The following is a 26,991-nucleotide window of genomic DNA, read 5'->3' as shown; positions in this document are numbered from 1 at the left end:
CTGTTGGTTGCAAGATAAAACGTTCCTTATATTTTAAATCTACCCTCACTGCGAAAAAAAATGATAATAGAAGAAATAATTATGCAGTCGTAAATAGGTTCCACTATCCACATATTTGATGGCATAGTAGCACAAATAAATATTATCATTGTAATGTGTGTGTGTGTCACAAGTTTTATAATTATTTCTGTTAATTAGTACTACCGGCACTACGCTTGTCCCTCATTGGTTAGACGTTTATCTGCCATATTGAGTGAATGGCTTTTTGAACAGCTGTTATTTCGAAAAATTATAATTATCGGTTACGCACTGGAATTTGAAACTGAACTATGACTACCCAGATCCATAGAAAGACCTTTTAAACCCAAATAAAGTGACCAGAAAAATCTTTGAGCCATGTGTCTAGCAATGATTTATCGAGTTAGCGTGAAAATAACAATTAATGCAGTTTTTTAATAACATTTATAGTAAACAAACTTAAACTAACGATTGTTTGTAATCCTACCCGAGAGAATTTTAAATAATTTCAACTGACGTTTTATTTTTACAAAGTCCATTATCTCAATCAACAATTTGTGGGATTCTCGCCACAGAGTGTCTTTGGTAAGCACGTGTGCCTAGAATTTTCAGCTGTTTTCAGTGTTTTAGTGATCTTCTGTGACTTATTTTTGTGATTGTGTGTTGTCCTTGTGTTTGTTACCAGTAGTGTAGTGTTATTTAGGTAATTAACTAGGCTTAACAAGCACTATGGAACTCAATAAACCCCCCGACCCCCGATCCTCCCGACATCTCTGCATTTGCTCCTCTTTCCCCCAATTACCCACTCTCCCAATTCGCCGATGTTGCCTGCAGCATCGCGGTCCTCCCTCACCTCATCACCCTCGAATGCCAGGAAACGCTCCGGAGATGATGCAAACATTGCCGTGTCAACCCCGCCACCGAAACAAACCTAAAGAATTTAATTGGCCGCAGCAGGTACTCTGCTACTGATAAGGCTCCGTTCATTGTACACGTCTCTCGATTGGAACCCCAGCCTAACACCGGTAACCTCTCTGCATCCAGTTACTTTTGGCATATTCCTTCAAAAACACAACATAACCTGCATTGTCCGCGATGGCGTTAAAAAAGGTTGGCAGGAACCGTGTGTCGGTAGAATTCAAATCCCCTCAGGATGCGAATTCATTTATTATAATAACATCCTTCCTAAAAATAGTTTTGTTGCGTCTATCCCTACTTTCAACATTACTCGCATGGGTGTTGTTACCGGTGTGCCCACTGATCTAATGAAGAGGAAGCTCAAAGGTATCTACAAGTCCCCTCAGGTTGTGGTGAAATTCTAAAAGTGCGACGCATAACTAGGAAAGTGGTGATTGATGGAGTGACACAATTTAAGGGCAACAGAAACATGTGTTCTAACATTTGACGGACAGGTATTACCACAAAGAGTTTTCTGTTGTTATACTTCCCTCCCAGTCCAACAGTATGTCTACCCCACCATCCAGTGCCGTAAGTGCTGTAGGTTCGGTCATGTGGAACTTGTTTGCCGGTCTAAAACCCCGCTGCAGTAAGTGCGGCCATGATCCACCTGGTGATGGTTGCAGCATTTCTGAGGCGGAGGCATTTTGTGTGCTCTGCTCGGGGAATCATTTTGCGAATAGCAAATCTTGCCCGGAGCTGGGCAGACAGAAGGCCATTAAGACCGTTATGGCTGAGAAGTCCCTCTCATATGCTGAGGCCAGCAAAACTATCCCAATTGTTTCTCGCAACTACGCGAATGCAACAAAAGCAGTTCCTGCCCCCACTCAGTCATATCGCAAAACCGTTTTTTCTTAAGCCGAAGACCCATGCCCCTCTATCTCCCTCTGACGATAAAGCTGCTCATCAGCACATCATTAACTCCCCTGCATCTTCACAGCCTGATGGCTGCGCTTGAAATAACCCATTCGTCGATAATAATACTTCATCACTGATAGAAATTCTTGTTAAACTTTTAAGTACAATTTTATCTTCTAATAATGCACAAATACCGTCCAACGTTGCCTATCAACTAGTTAACTTGCTCTCAAATATTAAAAATGGCGTCCCGTCAAATATTCCTACAATGGAATGTGAGGAGCGTGTGGCATAAGAAACACGACCTCATATTCCTTCTCAATAAATTCAAGCCTTTGGCTTGCTCAATTGCTGAGACTTGGCTTACCCCCGAGTCTCAGTTTTAATATACCACTTTTTAATATTCTCAGATGTGACAGATCTGATGGCTATGGAGGGTCGGCTCTCCTTGTTAATAATCGTGTTCCACTCTCAACCCTAAGCCTTTCTGCTCTGGATGGTGACATGAATGTAGTCGCAGGTAGAGTTGAAGGTATCACAGTTTTATCTGTCTATATCTCCCACCCACAGCACAGGTTCTTAGGTACTATTAGAGACATCCTAAACAATATTGTAGGACCCGTCCCTTGTTATGGGTGATTTCAACTGTCACCATTTTAGATGGGGTTCCAATCGCTGTGATTCTTTTGGGGAAGGTTTAGTAGAAATCTTGGATGACCTAGACCTTTGCATCCTAAAATGATGGTAGTCCTACTCGTAGATCCCTCCCCGGTCAGCAAAAGAGTTGTGTAGACCTCACATTCTGTTCAGTAGAGTTGGCGGCATCAATTCATTGGGAATGTACTAGCCTTACGCATGGTAGCGACCATTACCCTATTGTTATAACTTTTCTTAATAAAACCTATTTAGAGAAAACTTCTCCACCACTATTGAAGTACAACCTGACCAAACCTGATTGGTCGAAGTTTTCATCTTTACTGGAGGAGAAAATCAGTTTGCTTCCAAATTTAACTTCGAGTTCCCAAGTTTCTTCTGGTCACTGCCATGCTAAGAGTTGTTACGATGGCTTTATCTCGGCCATTACTTCAAGTGCAGACACTTCCTTTTCATTGCGTAACTCTGCCAGAAATAAAATCCCGTCACCGCCGTGGTGGGATCAAGAATGCACATCGGCTGTCAAAGAAAGGAAAGAGGCCGAAAAACAGTACAATGAAGCGATGAATAGCGACAATCTCCTACGGTACAGACGAGTGTTTGCTCAATCTCGGCGGCTTCTTCATAAGAAGAAACGTCGTGGTTGGGTTAAGTTTTGCACTTCTCTATCCCCTTCCAATCCCATATCAGCATTATGGAAGAGCATTAACCGTTTTAGGCGAGGCTGCTCCCCATCTATCTCCTCCCCCATCACGAGAGAAACTGCTGAATCCTTCTTCGACAAAATTGCTCCAGCCTATGTTCCTTCATTTCCAGAACTTCTGCTACCGCCTGTAAATATTTTGGACGATCCTATGAATGAACCATTTTCGTTGGAGGAACTTGATGCGGTGTAACGTCATGTTAGGGATTCCGCCCCAGGCATAGACGGCATACCGTACTCATTTGTAGCTCATTCCGGTTCTCAAGCTAAGCAATACTTCCTGGAAATTATCAATTATTGCTATCAATATGGTTGGGTTCCTGACCAGTGGAAAGTCCAAATAGTTATTCCGCTCTTGAAACCTGGCAAGACTGCTGATGATCCGAATGGGCCTTAGACCAATTGCTTTGTCCTCAGTGTTGGCCAAGTTACTGGAACACTTAATTAAAAATAGGCTTGAGTGGTTGGTTGAGTCTAGGGATTTACTGCCGAGCCACCAGTTTGGCTTTAGAAAGGGGCTTAGTACCATGGATAGTGTGGCAATTTTGGTAACCGACATCCGTACAGCCTTTTCCAAAAATGAATCTGCTGTAGCCGCATTCCTTGACATATCTTCCGCATACGACAGCGTTCTTCTTCCAGTTCTCAGGCAGAAACTGCAACAGCTGAGGATTCCGGGTAAGATGGTACAATGTATATGCGCACTTCTTATGTCTCGCTCATTAATGCTCAGAGTGCAGGGGGAGGTATTCGAGGTGAGGCAGACGTGGAAGGGCCTTCCTCAAGGCTCTGTTCTAAGCCCTTTACTCTACAATCTTTACACGGCAGACATTGGCTCCAGCCTTAATTCTAATTGTCATTTACTGCAATACGCTGATGATCTGGCGTTGTATGTTGTCAATCCATCCATCGAGGATGCTGCCACATCTCTCTGTCTCTCCCTGGACTCTCTGCACACATGGCTTCTGGACCATGGTCTCTCATTATCCGCCCCAAAAAGCTCGGTAGTGATCTTCTCCCGAAAACGACTGATCCCTCAGGTCTCAGTGAACATCCAAGGTCAAGGCATCCCCATAGCCAAAAAGGCAAAATTTTTAGGGGTTTATTTAGATTCAAAATTATCCGGTATTCACCACATAAATTATCTAATCAAAAGATGCGAACGAGTCATCTCCATTTTGAAAGCTCTTTCTGGGGTCTGGTGGGGGGCACACCCCTTCACTATGAAATTAATTTATAATGCTTTAGTCCGTAGCATTCTGGATTATGGGTCACACTTGGTGATTCCTGGTAACAAGGGTGCCTTGGCCGGCTTAGATAGGATCCAATCTCAATGCCTCCGGATCATCACAGGTTGCATGAAGTCGTCGCCTATTAACGCCTTACAGGTCGAATGCGCTGAACCTCCTTTAGCCCTGAGACGTCAGTACCTTGCTTCCCGTTTTTTGTCCAGGGTTATTCCTAAATCATCCCATCCTCTCATCCCAAAACTCAGAGAGCTTGACACTCTTTGTCACAGCTCAAAATATTGGGAACATAAAGAAATCCCCTTATTCCTTAAAGCATTCCGATTTTTTCAAAATTTAGAATCTCCTATTGCATCACATCCCAGGCTTCCTTTATTTAATTATCCCTATGATGTACTTTGCTTCACTCCTAATATATTTTATAATATTGGCATATCTAAAAACTCCCCATCGGCAAATTCGACCTTTAATGCGGTTTTGGGTGAACGATGGTCTGGGTTTCAAAGGTTCTTCACGGATGCTTCCAAATTCAATGACGGTTATACTGGAGCCGCGGTTTATTACCAGAACTCGAAAATTATTATGAAATTCAGATGCCCAAAGGAGTCTTCTATATTTACAGGCGAGTGCGTGGCATTATTGGAAGCTTGTCACTTTATAGAGTCCCATGAGATCAACTTCGGAGTTATCTTTACTGACTCCCTTAGTTGCCTCCAAGCCCTATCCCAGAATCCCTTTAGATCTAAACTCCATTGTCCTATTGTCCTAGATATCAAAAAGTCCCTTTTCTCTTGCACTCGGCAAGAGAAAGTTGTCCACCTAGTTTGGATTCCCAGTCATTGCGGTATAACGGGAAATGAATGTGCCGACGCATTGGCTAAAGATGCATGCACATCTGAATCAGCGGACCTTGCACACTTCTCCCTTCAAGGGCATGACCTACTAAACGTACCTAAATTGAGTCTTGAGACCTCGTGGCAGGAATGGTGGAATATCTCCAGCAGAAAGAAGGGTAGTTCGTACTACGCTATCCAACCGGCAGTAAAATCGAAACCGTGGTTTACTCGTTTTAAAAAATACCCTAAACAAGTTATTTCGGTTCTATGCAGGATACGTTTAGGACATTGTTGTACTCCGGTCTTCTTGCGCAAAATTCGGGTGCAGGACTCATCTCTCTGCGAGTGTGGACTGGATGAGGGTTCCCTGGACCATATATTTCTTAATTGTCCCAATAACTCATCTTTTGATTTATATGGTCGTCTCCAAAAACTGAAGATTCCTCTCCCTACTAATTTCCGTTCCCTCTTAACTTACTCCTGTCCAGAACTGCTCCAGGCGCTATTGATGTCCATCCATCGTAATAATATTAAATTATAAACTCTGGCCTATCTATTTAGACCACTGTTTGTATAAATGTGGTATATATGTTACTTGTTTTATGTTACTAACATTTTGTTATTATTTATATATGTAAATGTATTTCTGTTTGTTTCAGTGCCGTCCTACTAACACGATAAGTTACACAAGTTTGACTACAACATCAACTTAATTTTGTCTTTTTGTCAATCACAAGCACTACTTGCTTCTCCTTCCACTAGTCATTGGCAGAATCGTCGACGTTTGCATCGACATGGATTGCCATAAATAAAAATAGAATAGAATAGAACAATTTGTGTCATGCAAACAACGAATTAAAAATCATCGACTCATTCGACTCCATTTAAAAAGATTTGCATACAGTTCTTTTTTCCAATTTTAGAATTGGATAGCCGTTTCAATCTAAGCCCCAATCACAATTTTATACGACATAGAAGGTAGATTAGTAAAAAAAAACTACTTAACATAAAAATAATCAATATAAAAATAATGCAAAGTATTGGAACATTCTTAACTTATAACACACCAAACAAAAAAGTAATTCGAAACAAATAAAAAAAAAACAAGTAAAAGAAAAAAAACTTACAAAAAAATTAAAAGACGTCCTCACTGAATAAATTATAAAACCACAATAAAACGAGGCACTCAGTCCCACACTACTTTTTAAGTCCCAACCCTAAAACGCCACTGTCCGATACGGGCCCCGGATCAAAAATATCGAGAACGAAAACGAATACGAGTTACGTGTTGCGATCTATATCGATCAAGCGTGCACTCGCGGTAAGAATCGAATGCAAACAGTCGGACTGAGTAGGTCGCATTTGTATTAATAGCCACCGCGACGCTAAGTACTTAACACTGCGACAGTGTTTTGGTATTTTTAGCCTGTTTGTTTTATGACGTTTAATTTATAGAGATATTTTTTTTTGTTTTGCTGTTGTTAATATAAAGTGAAATAATGTGACTTATTTATACGTATTTATTTGAATGTTTTTTAAATTATCATAAACCTGTACTCTACTTACTTTCTACTTACATAAAGTTTGATGAAAGTCTTAAAAGTTAATTCTAAGGTTTAGAATTTATCATTGTACTGTGAAATAGGTACCTATTATTAGAGCGAAAAGTAGTACAGCCTTTAAAAAAAATACCCTTTTATCTTGCGTGGCTGGCTAATCTCCGTATATAAGAACAGCCGCCGTGGCCGATAATCGCCTGAGGACATCATCATCATCATCATCCTTCTATAAAATGTGTTTGCGAATACAAAATTCATAAACTATTAATAAATAAAACGCCATGTTAAAAATATCTTCACTAAAAGTTTGCCCTCAACTGGGTAAAAATAACCTTAAACGCTCCACGGGTATTTTGTACCGGCATCACCATTGAAGTGTTAAGCGTAAAGTATTAATAACATCGACGGTAGGTATGTCACACGTCGTGTTTACTTTCCGATAATACTTACAACAAAATAACACTGATCCTATGTGTTATGCAACGTTTATCTGACACTTTATCTATACTAGTATAATAAAGAGAAAACATTTTTTTGTTTGTTTGTACGCTAAAGGCTCCGATAATCATATCATCATAAATAATAATAAATCGATGTGAAAAATTATTTCATTGCTGGCAAGCTACACTCGTTCCCGAGTGACATAGGCTATATTTTATCCCGGTAAGGTCAGTAGTTCCCACGGGATGCGGGTGAAACCACGGTAAAACGGTTAGTCTTTTATTATGTTTATCGAGTTTTTAGTTACAGCTCTTAAAATATTGTGGTTCATTTACTTAGGCACTTATTATTTTTATTGGTCATTCTTTTTTATTGGCGGTAGGTGCATATTTTTTATGTTTTTTTTCTTTTACTTTTTTTTTACGTTTTTTTACTCATTTATTAATTTTTTTGCACTTTTTGTTATTGTTACGATGTTTTAATTATTATGAATAAACATTAATAATATGGTGCTATAATTTATTGAGGTATTTTTTTGTGCAGATTATAATATTGTTTTTACAAAACAATAAATTAATGGCACGGAACAATATAATATAAACGTGTTTTATAAAAACAACTACTTAGATTGTTGTTATTGCATTCAGTATTTGCAAAACCTTGATAAGTTATTTATTTTTAAAATATCAAAGTGGTGACTAACTGTTTTATTATAAATACTTTTTTTAGAGTCTTCATAAAATCACTGGTAATTATGCCGATATTGATTAATTAACTTAGCTGTGATTTAAATTATCAGTATTGATATAAATTATTGTTTCCTTTAAAAAATAAGGCATAAATTCAATTTTATTTTACAGATATTTATTTTACAGTTAAAAAAAAAAAACAAACAATATTAATTCAATAAAACTGTGATGTGCCGTTTACATTAATCTTAAAACTCATATAAATACCAAACATTTTTGCACAAATAAAAAAAAAACAGAATTATATATAGCACGCCGTAAATCATTAAATTATGTAATAGTCGTTCATGAATACAATATTCTTCCGTACCGAAACTCCCTTATTCATAAAAACTTGACATTTAAGAACTATACAATATACTGCAATGTCCTTGTAATTTTATGTCATAAGTGAGAGTAACAAACTGCTCTATTGAAATGTGATACTCACTCACACATGCATACTGCACCATAGTTGCATATGCAGGGCAAGACTAAGGTAACTTCTTAGCAATAGTTTCGTTCTGAATAGCAATTGATATTTTAAGGTGAATCTAAGTTTGCGTGTTTGTTTGTACCGCTTTGTTTGTAAGTTGAATGATAATGATGATGATTCAGGTTTAGAAACAGATTCAGATTAAATAAGGGGATAGGTATGTGGTATCCTGGAGGTTTTTAAGTGGATACAACTTTTTTTTGGTTTATTAAAATATTAAATACTAGCTTTTATCACCATGTCATGGAGTCATGGTGGCCTAGTGGGTAAAGGACTAACCTCTCAAGTATGAGGGCGCGGGTTCGATCCCAGGTCTGGCAAGTACCGATGCGATATACTTTCTAAGTATATCTTAGACACCATTGACCGTGTTTCGGATGGCACGTTAAACTGTAGGTCCCGGCTGTCATTGAACATCCTTGGCAGTCGTTACGGGTAGTCAGAAGCCAGTAAATTTGACACCAGTCTAACCAAGGGGTATCGGGTTGCCCGGGTCGCAGTCGTTTCTTGTAAAGCACTGGTACTCAGTTGCATCCGGTTAGACTGGAAGCCGACCCCAACATGATTGGGAAAAGGCTCGGAGGATGATGAGCTTTTATTACCGGATTCACCTGTTTCCAGTAGGAACTTCCTTAGGCATCTGGATACCTGTAGAAGTTCCTACATTTTTCAAATCGTTCCAGGAGATTAGCGTTTTCAAGCAAGCAAACTCTTCATTTTTAAGGTATAGATAAGGTCTGCCGGGGCTGCGGGTTGTTCGAAAGAGATACCGCGGCCCTGGCACATAAAAGGCCCACGACGGAACACGACGGTTTTTAGTCAGTAAGAGTCTGACACTCCCTCACCGCTGCTAACCCACAGCGTAAGGGGTCATTTGATGATTTTTGACATCGTTAAAAAAAAAAGGTATAGATAAGGTTTTCTTTCATCCCCGTTTTCTTTCAAATGCAATCTACCTACCTACTTATTTTTTTTCCCCTAAAATGCACATTTAAAACAACAACAGATCCAGAGATATATCTATCCATTTCCTTTTTCCTAGTGTTGAGAAAATTCCAATCTAGAAAAGTTTCTTCTAACTTTATAGCCACCATTTTATGTTGACCTACGTCTTCTTATTAAGTCTATGAAGCTACAGTTCATTACCAGTGGTCAGTGTAGACATGATCTCAAACTTATTTCAAGTTCTTTAACTTTAGAGTTTGCAATACTGCAGTTTGAAATGAGCATTTCTAAGTAGCTTTTATTTTGTTTAGCTATGTTTTATTATTTTAACAAAAGTATTAAAAATCTTTTGAACATTTATTACTATAAGCTGAGTAAGAGTTAGTTTAAATTCGCTAATCTTAGAAAGTATTGCACTCCATGGGATTCACACCAAAGTATCCATCTTTTTAGAGATGCACTATACGTATTGATAATGGTAGGGTATGTATCATGTATCATGAAATACTATAGGCTAAAGGTTACATTTTATCCGGTTGAGCTGAGTCGTTCCCACGGGTCGAGGGTCAAACCGCTGATGAAGGCTCGTACCTATCCAAAGTTCCAAATCGTCCAATGCAGACGTCAATAACCGAGCGGGCCCCAGGACGACCAAGGCCTGCCGGGGCTGCGGGATTGTTCGAAAGAGTTACCGCGACCCTGTGCATAAAAGGCCTACCACGGAACACGACGGTTTTTAGTCAGTAAGAGTCTGACACTCCCTCACCGCTGCTAACCCACAGCAGGAGGGGTCATTTGATGATTTTTGACGTATTTTTTTTGCATTTTCAAAAGCTAAACCACACTTCAACATTTCAGACACGCGTTACAAAAGGTTTCTTAAGAATCTTCACTGTTCAATTTTCCCTAAGTGACCACATCCTTTACAAGATCACGACCATGCCCTAGTGATATTTATCTTAGCCAATAAAATAATACCTAATCGTTTAAAAACTAAAGTCATGATTACCTTTAACAATGTAGGTATAACTAAACCACACAATAGGCTAGTTTCCTAAAAAATAATAATTAGTCCGTCTTGTAGATTGTCCAAAATTAAGCGATACGTATTTTTTCTTTTTTAAATTGGATCAGAACTTGTTAAGATATAGCGTGTTAAAGTTGAGTGTGACGTCACAAGTTGCTACAATTTTCAGGACACTGTGACGTAAAAGGCCCCCACTCCTAATTTTTGAAGTGTATTATCTTTGTCATTTTATGTTTAATTAAAAAAGAAAAAATACGTATCCAATATTTTTTGATTATCTAAAAAGCGGACTAAATATTATTTCATTATTTCGACCCTGGACACTACCCTATTCTTCGGTATGGGAAAATCCATTTGAATATTGCTACCATTGCTGGGTTTGTTAACAAAAGGCGAACAATTGTTCAAAGTGAAGGAGCAATGTACGGTGTGTCGTTGAGTTTAAATTCATTGAACTGCATAAGGAAATTATGTTTGTTTTGTTGCTAAGATTGCACGGTTAAGATAACGATTTACGAGTAAAATATAACTTAACAGCTGTGGTTAACTTGTACTTAAATAATGATGATTTGTAATAAAGTAAATGATAAGTTCCTATGATAAGTTAATAAAAAAATTAGTTCCTTCATTTTTTTATTGACTTCCGGCGATTAGTTTTCCCGTATCCGGATAAAGTATAGCTACTTGGAGATAGTTTGGCTTTTCTACAGTGAAATATATGATTTTTTACAATTGCTACAGTAGTTTCGAAGTCTTTAGGGTACAAACAAGCCACAAAATGTATCTAGGTAAATGACAATATATCTACATAATGTATGTATTTAAGATTATTTCTTATAGAAGAAGTATTATAATGGTTTATAATGGACGCAGGTTGTCTACGTGACAAAAGCCTGAAAAATTCATTAAAGAAAACAAAAGCCGACACGATAAGCCGGTTCACTGACAATGACAATAAACTTAAACTACGTACTAAAAAAATATTAACAGTATGACGTAACTAATTAACTATTTCACAACTAAAAATTGTCTTGTACAAGTCCATTATCTAACGGTAACTGATAATAATGTTCTACTGTTTTTATTTAATTGTGTAATCTTTGGAATAATAGTTGACCTCTGTCGTTGTCTACCTGATTGTAGAGTGTTCCTATTCAAAGTTTCTTTAGGTTTCTAGAAAGAAGGAAGGAACTGGGTTTTCTTTAACCTATCTATCTATTAGTTGGGTGTCTAGAGTTAAAACTTTGACTAGGTCCCATAAAAACAACAGATTAAGCTAGCTTGATAAATCTATACTTCTGTCATCATCATCATCTGCCTAGCCTTTTCCCAACTATGTAAAAGTCGGCTTCCAGTCTTACTGGATGCAGCTGATAATCTGTACTTCTATAGGTACTACCATAGGAAAGAGGAAAAAAATCTTGTTAAAGGCTCCATCACTACTGAAACGATTTGCAAAATCCTTTGATTGTTGGAAAGCTATAACAAAGGCTATATTTATCCAGGTACTAGCATTAGTTACCACGGGACGCGGAAACTACGGGGAAACATATAATACCTATATTCATATTTAAAAAAAAAAACATGCACCAAATGAATGTCACTCCACAGTTTCAGTATCTACTTACAAGCTAATTAATATAACAATAATCGATTGTGTAAAATTAAGAGATCATGTAATTAAAGGTTATCAACATAAGAAACAAGTCTAACCTTTCATGTTTGATGTATGTATTTCTCGTTTTGAGAAAATGCGACTATTGATAAATATTTAATGAAGACTACTTTATTTTGATGTTAATATGCGGGGGTTATGTGATAAGGTATATTGTAGTTCTGTTACGAAAGTGCAGTTCAATTTTAATTGGTGTCAAATGTTTGGGTGATCGAAGATAGTAGTTAGGTAGGTACGTTTTATGTGTAGTCTTTTATGAAAATATTTGATAAAATTTTAATGTGAAAAAGATTATTGAGGAACAAATTACGGACATGGTTAATAATATAGGTACAGTCAAAAATATAGGTAGGTGAAATAACATGCTTGAAAGTAATCTCTAACCATCATATTGGAAGCTAGGAAAAATTCAAGTTCAAATTCAAGCAGCAAAATAAAAAGCTGCTCATTTAAAGTCAGTATTTAAATTATTGATACAGGCTTTACATTTATTTTGATATTATTTACATACAATTTACAATACATATTTACAATAAAAATCAAAAACTATCCTAGTAAAACAAACAACTAAAAAGCGTCAAAAAATTCGTCCCCATCGCTGTCAACTGGGAGCGTGCCCAAGAGGCTGGCAGCATTACCTCGTTGGATCGCCATGCTGATTCTTTGTCCGAGGTAATAGCCAGCCTTCTGGTCACGAGAAGCGTCAACCAGCCGCCTAGAAAGATCTTTAAATAGAATGTGGGCATTCGGACCCCACGACCCGAGGGTTTCAACCCCAAACGGTTCGAAAATATAGTTTCCGACAAGGCCACTATATTTCCGCCGCTTGAGGTTCTCCGCAGCCGCAGCGGCAGCAGCAGCACAGCACGCAGAACTTGGAAGGTGTGATGGCGCAAGAGTATCGACACAGGTTGCGTCCCATACTAAAGGCCTACCCATCTTCCAAGGGAATAACGACATGCCGTCTGGTCTCTTACCGTCGTCGCGTGCCAGGCCGTTTGGTTCTAATACAGCTGGTACCCCGACGGCAACAAGAGCTCGACGGATAATGTCATTTATGTTTGCATGCCGCGCAATACGGCCCGCACTGCGGCTGCATGACAGGCCGTGGTGTCCGAGGCTGGTGACAGCCTCACCACAGTGGCAGCGATGAGGGGAGCAGCACGGTGCTCCTATACGTAAACAAGTAGCGAGGCGGAAAGTTGTATCGTCAAAGATGGTGCCAATGTTTGACGACGGTAGTGCCTGAAGCCAAAGCCCCGACTCCCATCTACCCACAGCCAGTAGGCGCGCTCGCTCAGCAGGAGTAATTGCCGTTTCTATCAAACTATTCCGGGTTACTCTGCAGAGCGGCTCATCCCACTGTCTTTGGGAAGACGGGTTGCTGGGTAAATTTTCGTTCGGGCAAGTAATTTTCCATGCATCCATAGCCTCGGCTAAATACGGCACCTCGAAATCAGCCAGTGTTGGAGTAAGAATATTCCTGGTTAATTTCTCGGTGCCGTGAACCGAGGATATGAATGCCGGTAAACTAATACTGGTAATTTTGCGGACGCCGAGACCTCCCATCCGGATGGGCAATGTGGCTTGTTGCCAGGCTCGGTCGTCCAGGGCCACATTGAGAATGGAGCTGAGGGTATGGCGGATAATTTTATCAATTGGGTCTAAAAGGTGGCTATGTTGAAAGAGATGAGAAGAACGGAGGTAATGTGTAAATTTAGGACCAAAACAGCAGTGTCGAATAATTGTGATGGCCGAATGCATTGATATTTTCTGTAGGCGTTCCGAAATATCGTTGAAATTATCAATTTTTATCATTTTTATCAATTATCATTTAAATTATTCATTCATTCATTCACAACATGATAAAATAATGAAATATTCAATCATGTTGTAAGAATCTATGACAGTTTCATAATAAACTCGAACCTATACTTAAGTGACCTTTTAAAATATCAAAACTGTTTCTATTTATAATAAAAACGTAAAAAATAAGATAAAATTAGACATTCGTTTTATTTACCTACTATAGTTCGGCCATTCAGAGAATGCGTCCTGACACGTCGCGATTGAACTGACGACGTAACTACATTCATTGATTATTGATATAATAATGTTGTTTTAATGCTCCTCAATTTTTAAAACGGTAAACAACCAGCAAAAATATTTTTATCGTAACTGCAACGCCATTGCAAAGTTACGTCGTCAGTTCAATCGCGACGTGTCAGGAACGCATTCTCTGAATGGCCGAACTATAATTGTATAAGTTGACTTAATTAAAAATATGCAAATTGCGTAATTTGTATGGCAGGATAACTGATGTTGTTTTGTTTTTTCGTTCGCTGTTATATGTATAGAACTGCTTAGATCCTGGAGCGACTCATATTTTGTTGACTAACACAATTATTTTTAATGGTGAGATCATAAAATTGTAAGTCTTTTTGACTTCTTCTTTGCCTTCCATGTTTATATATCGAGGCTTCTGTCCTATCTTAATTTCATTTTGATCAGCACAGCTTGATAATTCTGTCACCTCCTTCTTTTCCATGCTACTGCGTTTCGCGTCATCCTACAAGTAACATTCTTTCACAGCCACATCGTCTTTCATAGAATCCTTACACCTTTGCTATAAGCCAACTTAAAATCACTACTACCATGTTCACTCGAAAGCCAGTGATGAAATTTGGTAGATGAGGTAGGTCAAGGGCTACATTTTACCCCGCCCAAGGATGTGATTTTCCTGGAATTTGGGTGAAACCACGGGAAACAGCAGCTTCGTAAAACAAATAATTTAATAGACTTCTAACTTGAGAACATATTTAATGAATCAAACTGCATGTGGTATAGAACTTATCATAATGACCTTGGGTTAAATACAACTGATTTGCTATCGTTACAATTCAACCATGAACTTGAAAGTAATGTTTATGCTAATGTGACACACGGGTTTTTGTAAACATTACATATTAATTATTGTGTTAATTAGTTTGTCTTGCAACTACTTTGTTAGCTCCTATCTTGGTAATAACCATTATGAGCTGATTAGGTCGGCTGGGTGAATCTTCACAAGCTATTTATCAATTAATGGTTGAATTTAGACCCCTCTGTGTCAAAACGAATATAACAATTAACAACGTTTCAATGTATTAATATTAAGTAGAATGACTTTTGGATTTAACTAAGGTACTGGGATTAGCTTCTCCAATACTTGATTAAAAACGGTTCCCATACAAGAGACTAAACACTACACTACTTTTGGCCCTGGTGATAGGTTTTTTATTTTTAAGAAAATCGTGCATTACAATCAAAGTTTCTATCTAGTTCGTGTAATAGCGGAAAAATATCTCATCGTGTTATATGCTGACTTCTATTCATCTTCATACTGATTTATGAGCCCTAACCAACTATCGGCCGACTGGAAGTTTGTAGTGCGAGGGTACTCTTACTGAAATATGAATAGACAGCATTTTGTACTTCTAGTCAGTTTCAAAATACCTCTAATGGCTACTTCTTTAAATTTTGCTGATCTCCGCAAAGAAAGCGGATTGCTTTTCTTCAGTAACTACTAAGATAAACGCAAAATTAGGCCTAGAAGGTCTCGGTCGAACAAATGAAAGTTATCTCTGTCAGCATTCCGTGATTTCGAAAAAGGTTTTCTACAATATCTATTGTGGGTCCTAGAAATACGAACATAGACTTGAATATCTTTTGTACTAAAAGTATATTTAGGTTTCCAGCGGTCTAATTTTGGTAGGAAAGTTTTTCTTTTGTTATCTTTGGTAGGTACTGAGTAAACGGGCTGTTGAGCTCGTTAGGTACTTATTGGGATCGAATTTTAACCGACTTCAAAAAAGAAGATAGTTTTGAATTGCACCACGTATGGTATATAGCTTTTTATTTGTGTTCGCGGATAACTTCGACGTTTATGAACCGATTTTATCAAATGTTTTTTTTTCGTGAAGTACATTTAGGTGCAAAAAAATTTGGCCAGTCCATGTTGATGATTTATATGAATCACGTGAGTCAGTTTTTTATTTGTACTATATATATAATTTATTTTAATTATTCACATACGAGATTTAATTTGTTTAGTAGTTTTTCTCGCAAAATCTGATTTAATATTCGCAGAAATTACAACATTTCCTGACTCTGTTTTGGCCTAATAAATTTAGTTTCTTTGTATTTTTTAAATTTTTGTTCTAGTATGTTATTGCCGTATTTGAAAACGTCACACATTACATACTTATAATCATTGTTATATGTCATTTATTGAGTTGAGAGATACGAGTTGATATTTTTTTATTTTTAAGGTGTTTATTTTTTACATACTAATCGTTGTTTATTTTTTTATTTTTAGTAAAGCGTGTCATTCACCATGACCGTGCAACACTACTGGCCTACTTATTAACTTCCTTGTTCGAACTCTAAACCCGTTTTACTTTTGATTAGTGTTGCTAATACAAAAAATGCGTAGAATTAAATGTTTACAAACAACTTTGATAAGACGTAGTTAAGTACTTCGTAATATAGGTAAAATAATATGCATTTTTTATAATTATAAACACGACGTAATTTTACTGAATTGAGTCATAGAAATTATAACCTTTGGTCTCTTTTTAGTAAACATGGACTATTGACCTTTGGAATAAAATTCTAGTAGTTAATAATTTATTTCGTTCTGTATTTACTAGACATTTGTATTTTATATGATCGCATGTAAGTACGCTTGACTTTTATTTGTACCAAGTTCGAATTTTCATATTATATTTTTTACAGATATATCTTGCTAAAATTATTATTTTTTATAAACATACGTAAGTAGCATGAAAAGCAACAAAATTATGTTTTTATTTATTGCAATAGTTTGTTAGTCGTGATTATTACTTTAGTCTAGACATTTTTTTATGAATTGTTCATACAAACAATTATAAATTAATAATTACAAATATGTATTTACTCTTGTACAATTGCATGATTGATTATAATGATAATGAGTCATGATAAGGTTCTTAGATACCTATGAGACTACTGTTGCTAAGCACATTCGTCTATACTAATATTATAAAGCTGAAGAGTTTGTTTGTTTGCTTGAACGCGATAATCTCAGAAACTACTAGTGCGATTTGAAAAATCATTTCAGTGTTATATACCACATAGACCATTTATACCATATAGACCATTTATTGAAGAAGGCTATAGACTACTTTTTGTTCGGGTTTGTGCGGAAGCACCCAGCGGGTGTAGCTGCTGGCAGAAGCTAGTTCACTAACAATCTAGAAAAAATACTTTTTTTAAAGGCCTATTTATTCATATTATTTCGTATCGGGTGCTAGTTGGACGAATTTTATTGCCAAAAATAGAGGTATTCAAGTTAATACATATGTATGCAATAATCATTTTTTTATTACCCATGGATGACATAATAAGGCTTATTAGTCATTGATTCAATTTCTGACGATTTTCTATAAAAAAAATGTTTTTACGTAGATTCTGCGAAATTATGCAAAATATCGACAAGGAAGCGTTTAAGACAATAACATTGATAAAATGACGTAAGTTTCATCAAATAATCTACAGTAATAAATCAAGTTAAATTGGCTAAGTAACAGCCGCAGGTGAAGCATCGCTTAGCCCGGTCGGTAAGTGGATGGGTGACAATCTATGACATGTGTTACATCTACGTGTTTCAGTAGACACGAAACATATTGGGAAAACGGTTAGGTGGAGGAAGAAAAAACGTGATATACGAAATCTAAAATATTTTATGGATCTAATAACAAAATAGTATAAACAAAATAAAGTAACCCAATTTTATGGCACTGAACTGTACGAAAAACAATATTAAATACGCAACCTTCAGTCTGAAATCGCTCAGAAAAACTACTTAATCCTTAGACCATTTAACTAACTGGAGACGCCATTGTTGTTCCTCCCCTCTACTAAAACGTACGATAGATCCTCTCTCATACTAGTGAGTCATGTTTATGCTTGTGTTTATCAATTTTGTTGTGTGCGTACGTAACGATGTGTTCGAAAATGCATAAGTGAGCCATCGGTATCGTCTACTATCATGTAGCCTCGACTTTTCGCAGACTTTTGTGCTCAAGGCAGCTCCAGTTGGTAAATAATCTAAGCCTCAATCTATCGATATAAATCTTAACGATCATTTTATACATAAGGAAAGGGAACACATTTATCATTAAAGTGTATAAAAATAGTTTTTCATGTTAATGAACTTGATCACACATGATGCAACAAGCATTAAACTTTCATAATAACTGGTTATGTAAAGTGCATTCTAACTATTATTGTTATGGTGATAAAGTTATGATTATGATTAATATCTTTCGACTACGTGCGTACCCCGGTTTGGGTTGCGGAATGCATCGCTACTTTATTGAAGTCCGAAACTAATTAACAATTTTTCAAGCTAATCTTCCTATTCAGATCGAAGGAGTTACTGGAACCTAGGATGCAAAGGGTAGGTAAAGAAATAAAAAACGTAAAGGAAAAGCTATCAATTCTAGCCCATATGACCCTCATATATTATTTACTCTCATCCATTTCTATCAGGATTCATTTCTAATCGAAAACAAAAAGCAAATGGTCACCCATCCCAGTATTCCATCGTACCTACATGACCCAGCTTCAAAGGTGAGATAGGCAGTCGCTCCTTGTAAAACACTGGTACTCAGCTGCATCCGGTTAGACTGGAAGCCCAACATAGTTGGGAAAAGTCTTGGAAGATGATGATCATGACATAGCTTAACCTGCTTAAACGGCTGATCTGCCTTTAAATGCAAGTTCCTATAAGACACATACCTATTGCATAACTTCTTATACTGGACCTTATTCCCAGAAAACACACAAACAAACCAACGTACTAATTAAATATACCATTCAACACGTGGATAAAGATTAGAATAAATAAATCCTCCGTATATTTTGATGACGTATGCAGCAACAAAGATACAGTTCAACTTTATATTGATGTGATTATTATTCAATTATTTAATCTGTCATGTGTATAGAACCTAATGAATATTGTTGCTCCGATTTGTGATAACAGTCATTTAACATAGCCATTACGGTTCCGTATAAAGATTTTGATAATAGGTACTACTATTAAATAGCATGAAAGTGGTCGGCTACAGCGGCTATTCTCAAATAAGGAGGTCAGCCAACTGCGCAGGACATTATTATAGCGCACAAGCATTTGCCCAAACACAGGAGCACTCACTATTCCTTCACTCTCATAGCCCGATGGGACGGCAATCCAACACGAGAGCGATCAGGCGCAGGACCGACAACATTTACGTGCTGTATGCAGGGGTGTATCAATCACCAAATTCCAAGCTTCGCCAATTTTCAAACATTTAAGTACTCACGTCACGGCAAAAGCCATTATCGAAAATAAGAAAAAGCAATCACAGTTATTTGTATGCATGAAAAGTATTTGCTCTCGGCATCAGGAAAACGGGCAGTTACTTAAGATAAATTAACCTTTCAAAACAAAGGTGTAATCGCAGTGTTTACTTACTTTACCTTTTCTTGCCACCAGCTTCAGTGTAGGTGTTGGCTTACATCAGGGGTCGGCCCTCAGCCCGTATCTCTTCCTGCTTGTAATGGACGCGCTTACGGCAGATATACGGGAGGAGGCACCCTGGTGTATGCTTTTCGCCGATGACATTGTTCTGGTGGGGGAGAGTGGGCCAGAGGTCCAGAGTAGACTGGAGGCATGGCGGCTGAGACTGGAGACAGTGGGTTTAAAGGTGAGCAGGAGTAAAACCGAATACCTTCATTGTGATTTTGGCGGTATTTCGGGACCCATGACCATAACCCTAGCCGGCATGCCCCTACCAGTTTGCTCCGACTTCCGGTACCTTGGTTCACTCGTCCAAAGTGACGGTGAGGTGAACAGGGACGTTACGCATCGGATCAATACTGGATGGATGAAGTGGCGACAGGTAACTAGCGCTATTTGTGACCCGCGGATGCCCCTCAAACTGAAGGGCAAAATTTACAAATCCGTCATTAGACCTGTCGTCCTGTATGGATCGGAGTGTTGGGCATTGAAAAAGAGGGACGAGAAGAGAGTGCATGTAACAGAAATGAGAATGCTGAGATGGATGTGTGGTGTTACAAGAATGGATAAAGTGAGGAATGATTACATTAGAGGAAGTCTGAAAGTAGCGCCAGTTACAGAAAAGATGAGAAGTAGAAGATTGTCGTGGTATGGACATGTAATGAGGAGGGATGATACGCATGCAACAAAGTGTGTGCTAAGTATGAATGTAGATGGATGGAGAGGAAGAGGAAGACCTAAGAAAAGATGGATGGATTGCCTGAAAGATGATATGAATAGGAAGGGAGTGAGTGTCAGTATGACGAGTGACAGGGGAAAATGGAAGAAAATGACATATTGCGCCGACCCCCAAGTAATATTTGGGAACAGGGCAGGAGAAAGAAGACTTACTTTACCTTTTCTATAGGATTAGAAATCAACTAGCTGATTATTTGATTACTTTGATGTCTCAATAGTTTTCCTGCTGGTTCAATAAAGTCTCTTAATAACATAATTAAGGAAACTTTTCTTTAGTTTTGTTTGGTTAAGTGCGAATACCTTGTTTATTTAATTATTAAGATAAACATTGCTAATTGCTCGTAGAATTAGCCGGCTGAAGTGGAAGTGAGCCAGCCAAGTCTGCAGACGGACGGACAGTCAATGGAACAGACATGTTTTAGAGTGGAGATCGCGTTTCGGCAAATGTAGTGTAGGACGTCCTGCCAAATGGTGATATCAAGAAGGTGGATGGATTGCCTGGAAGATGACATGAATAGGAAGGGAATGAGTGTCTGTATGACGAGTGACAGGGAAAAATGGAAGAGGATGAGATATTGCGCCGACCCCAAATAAAATTGGGAACAGGGCAGGAGGAAGAAGAAGAAGAAGGATGAATGCAAGCTACCCAAGACTGGGAGAGTTAGCGCTCATTGTATGTATTTCCTATATTCCGCAATATTTTATTTATTTTTCATTTTATTTTTATTTATTTTTTATTTTACATCTGCAAGATTTTCTTTCGCTCTTTTATCGCATCAGGTTTTTCTTTGTTGAACCCTAATAGCTAACAATACAAACTGTATCTAATTGTGTCTGCTAGATTTACGATTTGTTTATGAATTAGAAGCAGATAGAGCAACGAACCGAGATATTGCATCATAAATTTATGGAAGGTTGTTGAATTAATTAGTCGGACACTTAGTGAAGCTGTTCAAATGTTAATTTGATGTGGTTTACTACTGATTAGAGTTGTGTAGAATGTTGTAGAAGTTTCGTGTCACGGTTAGGGTTTATCGCGCAAGCTATACGTACCTAATAATAGACTTTATAACATGTTTCTGATACAGGTGGTACTATATTACAAAATGGTTACCTAATATTTTTTTAATATAAAATTTCAAATAGTAAACATGTTGTGTAGGAATCCAGAAAATAAATGCTTCACTAAAATTAGACTGAGGACGAAGTACAAAGTATAAGGTTCTACATTTAAATAACAAAACGTAGGTTAAAATAAATAAGAGGCTAACTAACGCAAAAATATAAAATTCAAATTACTACTTCAGGTAAACTAGGTTTACTTTTGCACAGGTTTTTTTTTGTTAGCATAAAGTTTGTGTTCTTATTCAAATTGCTTGACTAATAAGCATACTTTGCTTGCTTTTGAGGTTCACGTACCTAGATATGAAACTTTTATATTATTTTAACCTTTGGTTTTAATTATGAGTTTATCTACTTTTTTATAAAGATACAACCTAAATTAAACCTACATTTACCTATGTTAAAAAAAGAATTCATGAGACTAATTATAAATCGTCAAATAATTGTTCACCCTAAAGAACCTACCTATATATACTCAAAAGGCTGGCAGCATTGCTACGTCGAATATAATATAACACATGAGTAGATTTAAAAATAAACTAACTGGTATGGAAGTCAAATAAATACTCGTTGAAATTGGCTTGTTTGACCATTTCGAAATTTCTGCGTATCACAAATTGGTTTTCTGAAAAATCGAAAAATCGGATGGTTCAAATCAAAGTTCCAATACCTATCCAATCCGGATGATTGATACCTATCTATTTGTGCTATGTCATGTTTGTTGTCAAAGCAAAAACTGTTTTTATTTCTACTTTCAACTTACCCAGACTTTTCCAAATGTTTAATTTACCTCTTCTTAATTGCGACCATAAGTCAGTCTGGCAAATTATCCTAGAAGGTTCGAAGTTTTGGCCGATTCTCAGAGTATTGAACCTACAGGAGTAGCACAGAGCACCAATCTGTATGCGAAAAGTCAGCTCGTACTATACGTGTTCCAGATGACGCAAGCAACAAATTGTGGTATAACAGCTCACGCATGCATGTTCTAACACAATATTTTGCACGCATACCAGAAAATAACATATGAAAGTGATTTCATACTTTCTAATTGTAAAGCTAAAAAGTTTGTTAATTTGCATGAACATGCTAATCTTAGCAATTTCCTGCTTTACCTACATATGAAAAAACTTCCAAATAAATAAACGCACACTTAAACTTGACAGAAACAAAGACCAAACGAGTATGATCAACAGTCTCATACCTGTCAGAAAGGAAGGCATGCCAAGCGTGTCCAGTTAGTTAGATGCTTTTCTATCCTTAAAATAACTGCATCTATTGTACACAAAGCCACAGTATTTGCTCCCAGTTCCAAACAAAGATTATTTCAGAGTAACTTGAACTGTGAATCAGCCGCAACAGTAACTTGGTACTAAAGTTGGAACATTTATCATTTTGTTGCTCTCCTCAAATGTTATGGTTTGCCTTAACTTGCGCTGTTCAGAGTTTTGTATGGTTTTGTATTGTTTCTTCTTATTGTGTTGTTAGTAATTGCTTTTCTTTTAGAGCTGAAGTTTGGCAGGAATAGAAGGTAAGTCAAGGGGAATGTTCTACCATAAGTTGATTCGTAGAATCTTAATTTGGGCAGAATGATGGTCTTGGCTACTTTTAAATTAGATCTACATACATAGGTACAGTTTCATGTCCTTAGTCTAATAAAATCTAGAACAAATCTATTCGCATGTAGTTTTAGTTTCATATGTACTCAAATTGTCTGAGATACTGGGGTATTTGAATTGATTATATATTTGAATTGAGATTCCAGAAGCATTTCTGAAGACACAATTTTTTTTTTTCCTTTATTTCAGGTAGATACATCTCAGGTCAACTAAAGTCCATATAAACAACAAAGCATAAAAAAAAACTTAGCAATATTAATACAAAACAACTATAAAATACTATTAATTTAAAAGCTTTAAATAGAACACAACTAAACCTTATTATGAGCTTGAGAAAAGATCTCAAACAAAGTCCATATAAACAACAAAGCATAAAAAAAAAACTTAGTAATATTAATACAAAACAACTATAAAATACTATTAATTTAAAAGCTTTAAATAGAACACAACTAAACCTTATTATGAGCTTGAGAAAAGATCTCAAACAAAGTCCATATAAACAACAAAGCATAAAAAAAAAACTTAGCAATATTAATACAAAACAACTATAAAATACTATTAATTTAAAAGCTTTAAATAGAACACAACTAAACCTTATTATGAGCTTGAGAAAAGATCTCAAACAAAACCTATTTTCTAAGTTAACTTGACTATCTCCTATTACTCGTATCATAAAAGAGCCAACATCCGAGCATTTTATTCCAAGCGTACTCGAGCACAATAAGAAAGTTTTCAGAGATCAAAACAATCTTCAAGTCTCGAGACCGAAGTATGAAAATTACTTTCAAGACTATTAAATCTCGTTCTTGGTTTCATTTCTTTAGTTTAGCGGAAAAATAAATTGTGGTTGCTATTTTGAGGTTATTTTGTTTTAAATAATGGTTGGTTTGAATGAAAATGTTCTGCATTGATTTTTTGATGAGATAATCACTGTTTTCAATCGGCTTAACTGTTTCAATGTAGCTTCAACCATATGATAACCGTACTTTATTACCTGATAAAAGTAGGCTGTGTTATAAATTTTTTATGAGAAAACTGAACTAAATACTTTATAAATATCAACAACCTAAAATGAACGAACTCGTTGGTGAAACTTCAACATACTTAAAGATCGCTAGTGGTTGGGTGGTTCTAAAATTATAAATTTTGCTTTCTTTACCTACATTCAAAATTTCTTAGTCTTTAGGGAGTTCCGAAAAGTCTATTCAGCAATTTTATTACTAGTTAGTTTAGCAAACTGGGCCTGGAACTATGCCTAAGTAAACTGAACTTTGGTCATTCATCATTTACTTTAAGGCTCTGTTTTAATATCAAGACTTCAAAGATGAATTGATTTTTGTAGAAGTTTGAACTTAGAAATTGGACCTACTCTTAATTAAACTAATGCAACCTTATATACTTGGTATGTTTGTTATTCGAACAAGCGAAAACGGGTAAGCGGATTTTGATGAATCAACTCAAAAATGTGAGTTCATTTTTGAATGCTGCTTTTCACTGTTAAGCCGCTGAAACTATTGAAATAAAAAATATTTAGGTATATAGGGCACAAAAAACTATCATTTTATGATGTGGATTAAACCTACAACAATTAAAAATTAGAATATACCTACCTAGTACCAGTATTAGTAAGTATTAACCAAAGGTTTCAACACAATGCTGCATTTATACCAAACTTTAGTTTTAGAAGGTTATATACATATTGAATATTCGATTTTTAAAGATCATGTAGACAAAGTAACGATAAAAAGCTAGTTAAATCTAGAAGAAGTATTAATAAAATCCTTTGACTTTATGTAGGTTGTTTCGTAGGTGGATGTTTATTCATCCTCCAACATAATTTCCTACGCTTTCCTAAGGCTGTCAATCCAATGATTTTATTTGAAAATTCTATCGAGAGTTCCTGCCTACACTCTCATAATACTCCTACACTTGTCGTATTTAGAGGAAGAAAATGGTAATGAGTTATTTGAGATGCAAGGGTATTTAAACTCACACCTACAGAAAATCACTTGATTGCTGATCTATCTACTATTTTATATGTATATCTATTTCTCTATATGACCCCTCTCGCTGTGAGTTAGCAGCGGTGAGGGAGTGTCAGACGCTTACTAACTAAAACCGTCGTGTTCCGTCGTAGACCAGGACCATGGTAACTCTTTCGAACAATCCCGCAGCCCCGTAATCCATACAGGCTTGTTTAGAAACTTCGCCTAACATAAGCACTAGTGAAAAAGTCCAAAAAACTTAGATTTCATAAATGTTAGCTTTCAAAATTGGTTATCCTCAACTTATAGTGCATCTGCAGGGCAAAGGCCTGACTTCTTCCACTTTATTGTTTCAAGTGACCTGAGGCTATTTCTTTGGTTAGGAGCCCAATACATATGAAAAGTAAACCTATTTTCTAAATTGAAAACTAAAGTGTATTACCAGACATTTTCTAGAATAATCTTGCGAGTCTTCTTATGTAATCCTAATATATGGTTAAAATGGTTTGGCAATCTCAAATTTTAAGTCGATTTTAAGATTACGTCAATGGTCGAGGGCGTGCGAGCGTTGATTTCGCCAAGTCCAGGCGGCCGTATTTGAGTATGCTTCCACCTTCAGCCCTCGACAAATTGAGCGTAAAACGATGTACCTACAAGTAAACATTGATATAGTGAAACTAGCTTTTCCTCGAAGTTATGTTCGCAAAACGAAGGAAAACAATCCAGCACATAATTGTCCCAGCACATATTGTGTACCCAATTTTAAATCGGTTCAGTAGTTTTGGCGTGAAAACGCTACACAGACAGTTATTTTTGCATTACCAATATTAGTAACGATTATACTATTTCTCAATACCAAAGGTTTAAGCACAATGCTGCATTTAAACCAAGCTTTCCATACATAGAAATGCGGAATTTTCCATTTCAATTTCCCTAGTATTCCAAACGATTATATTAAACCATTCCGTTTGTGATACGGATATCGTTGTTCAAGGAATTTAATATATATCACGTGGAAAGCATCTTATTTTCGTTTATAAATAAATCAGATAAGTACTACGATCGGGTGAACTGTTGTTATTTCCTTGTGTTCTTGTTATTTTACTTTCTACCTAGTTTAGATGGAAACAGAAGTTTGTATGCATCTCATGATTTGGTGGTATCTCTCGTCTCAATTCAAACAATCATAACTTAATTATTTGCATGTTTGCGATAAACTACTCAACAAAGGTAGACATCATTTGGTTAATGTTAATTATTTACGCTAAAGGTTCCTTCAAATTGAATGTTTCGTGAACTTGTCGCTGCTCCTTTGTTACGTTTCGGAACCCTAGATCCTGTGAAGTCTGACAGCAAAGAATATAATTTACATTACTATATGAAATAGAGGTATTACAGAAATAGAAAATATACCTACATCACCCTGTCTGAGTCATAATATCCTTAATGTACCGTTAAATAAAATTAAATAAAATGTGTCCCTTACTTTTACTCCTGTTTTCACCGACACATACTGTCTTTCAGCTTCCATTTCGAGACCTTCAAAGCCTCGAGGCGGATTTCAACGAAAATATTCGCTCAATCAACTGGAAACATCTCCACTGATTACGGCTAGGCTTTTAACTAAATGAAATGATATAAAATAACGCTGAGAAAGTAATATAAACGCAATTTCAGTAGATTTGTGTCTCATTTGTTGAAAGCTTTGTATTTACAGGGAATTATTATTGTAAGACTAATAACATTCTTGTGAGGTAATAACGTGAGTTGGTATTGTAATATTAAGAATTTTATAAATATT

At 36.6% G+C, this 26,991-nt stretch overlaps 1 protein-coding gene across 1 annotated transcript in view; it reads right to left on the bottom strand.

Moving 5' to 3' along the window:
- Positions 1-6,617, bottom strand: part of LOC124631795 (alkylglycerol monooxygenase-like) — a 30,088-nt gene extending 23,471 nt beyond the window's left edge. Inside the window, exon 1 of the mRNA XM_047166400.1 lies at positions 6,401-6,617. The gene's annotated coding sequence lies outside the window, so the exon portion shown is untranslated. The remainder of the gene's footprint in view (positions 1-6,400) is intronic.
- Between the last annotated feature and the right edge of the window lie 20,374 nt (positions 6,618-26,991).

Source organism: Helicoverpa zea, chromosome 7, assembly GCF_022581195.2.
Source record: "Helicoverpa zea isolate HzStark_Cry1AcR chromosome 7, ilHelZeax1.1, whole genome shotgun sequence".
Taxonomy (NCBI): Eukaryota; Metazoa; Arthropoda; class Insecta; order Lepidoptera; family Noctuidae; genus Helicoverpa; species Helicoverpa zea.
This window is presented reverse-complemented; position numbering and strand designations above follow the sequence as displayed.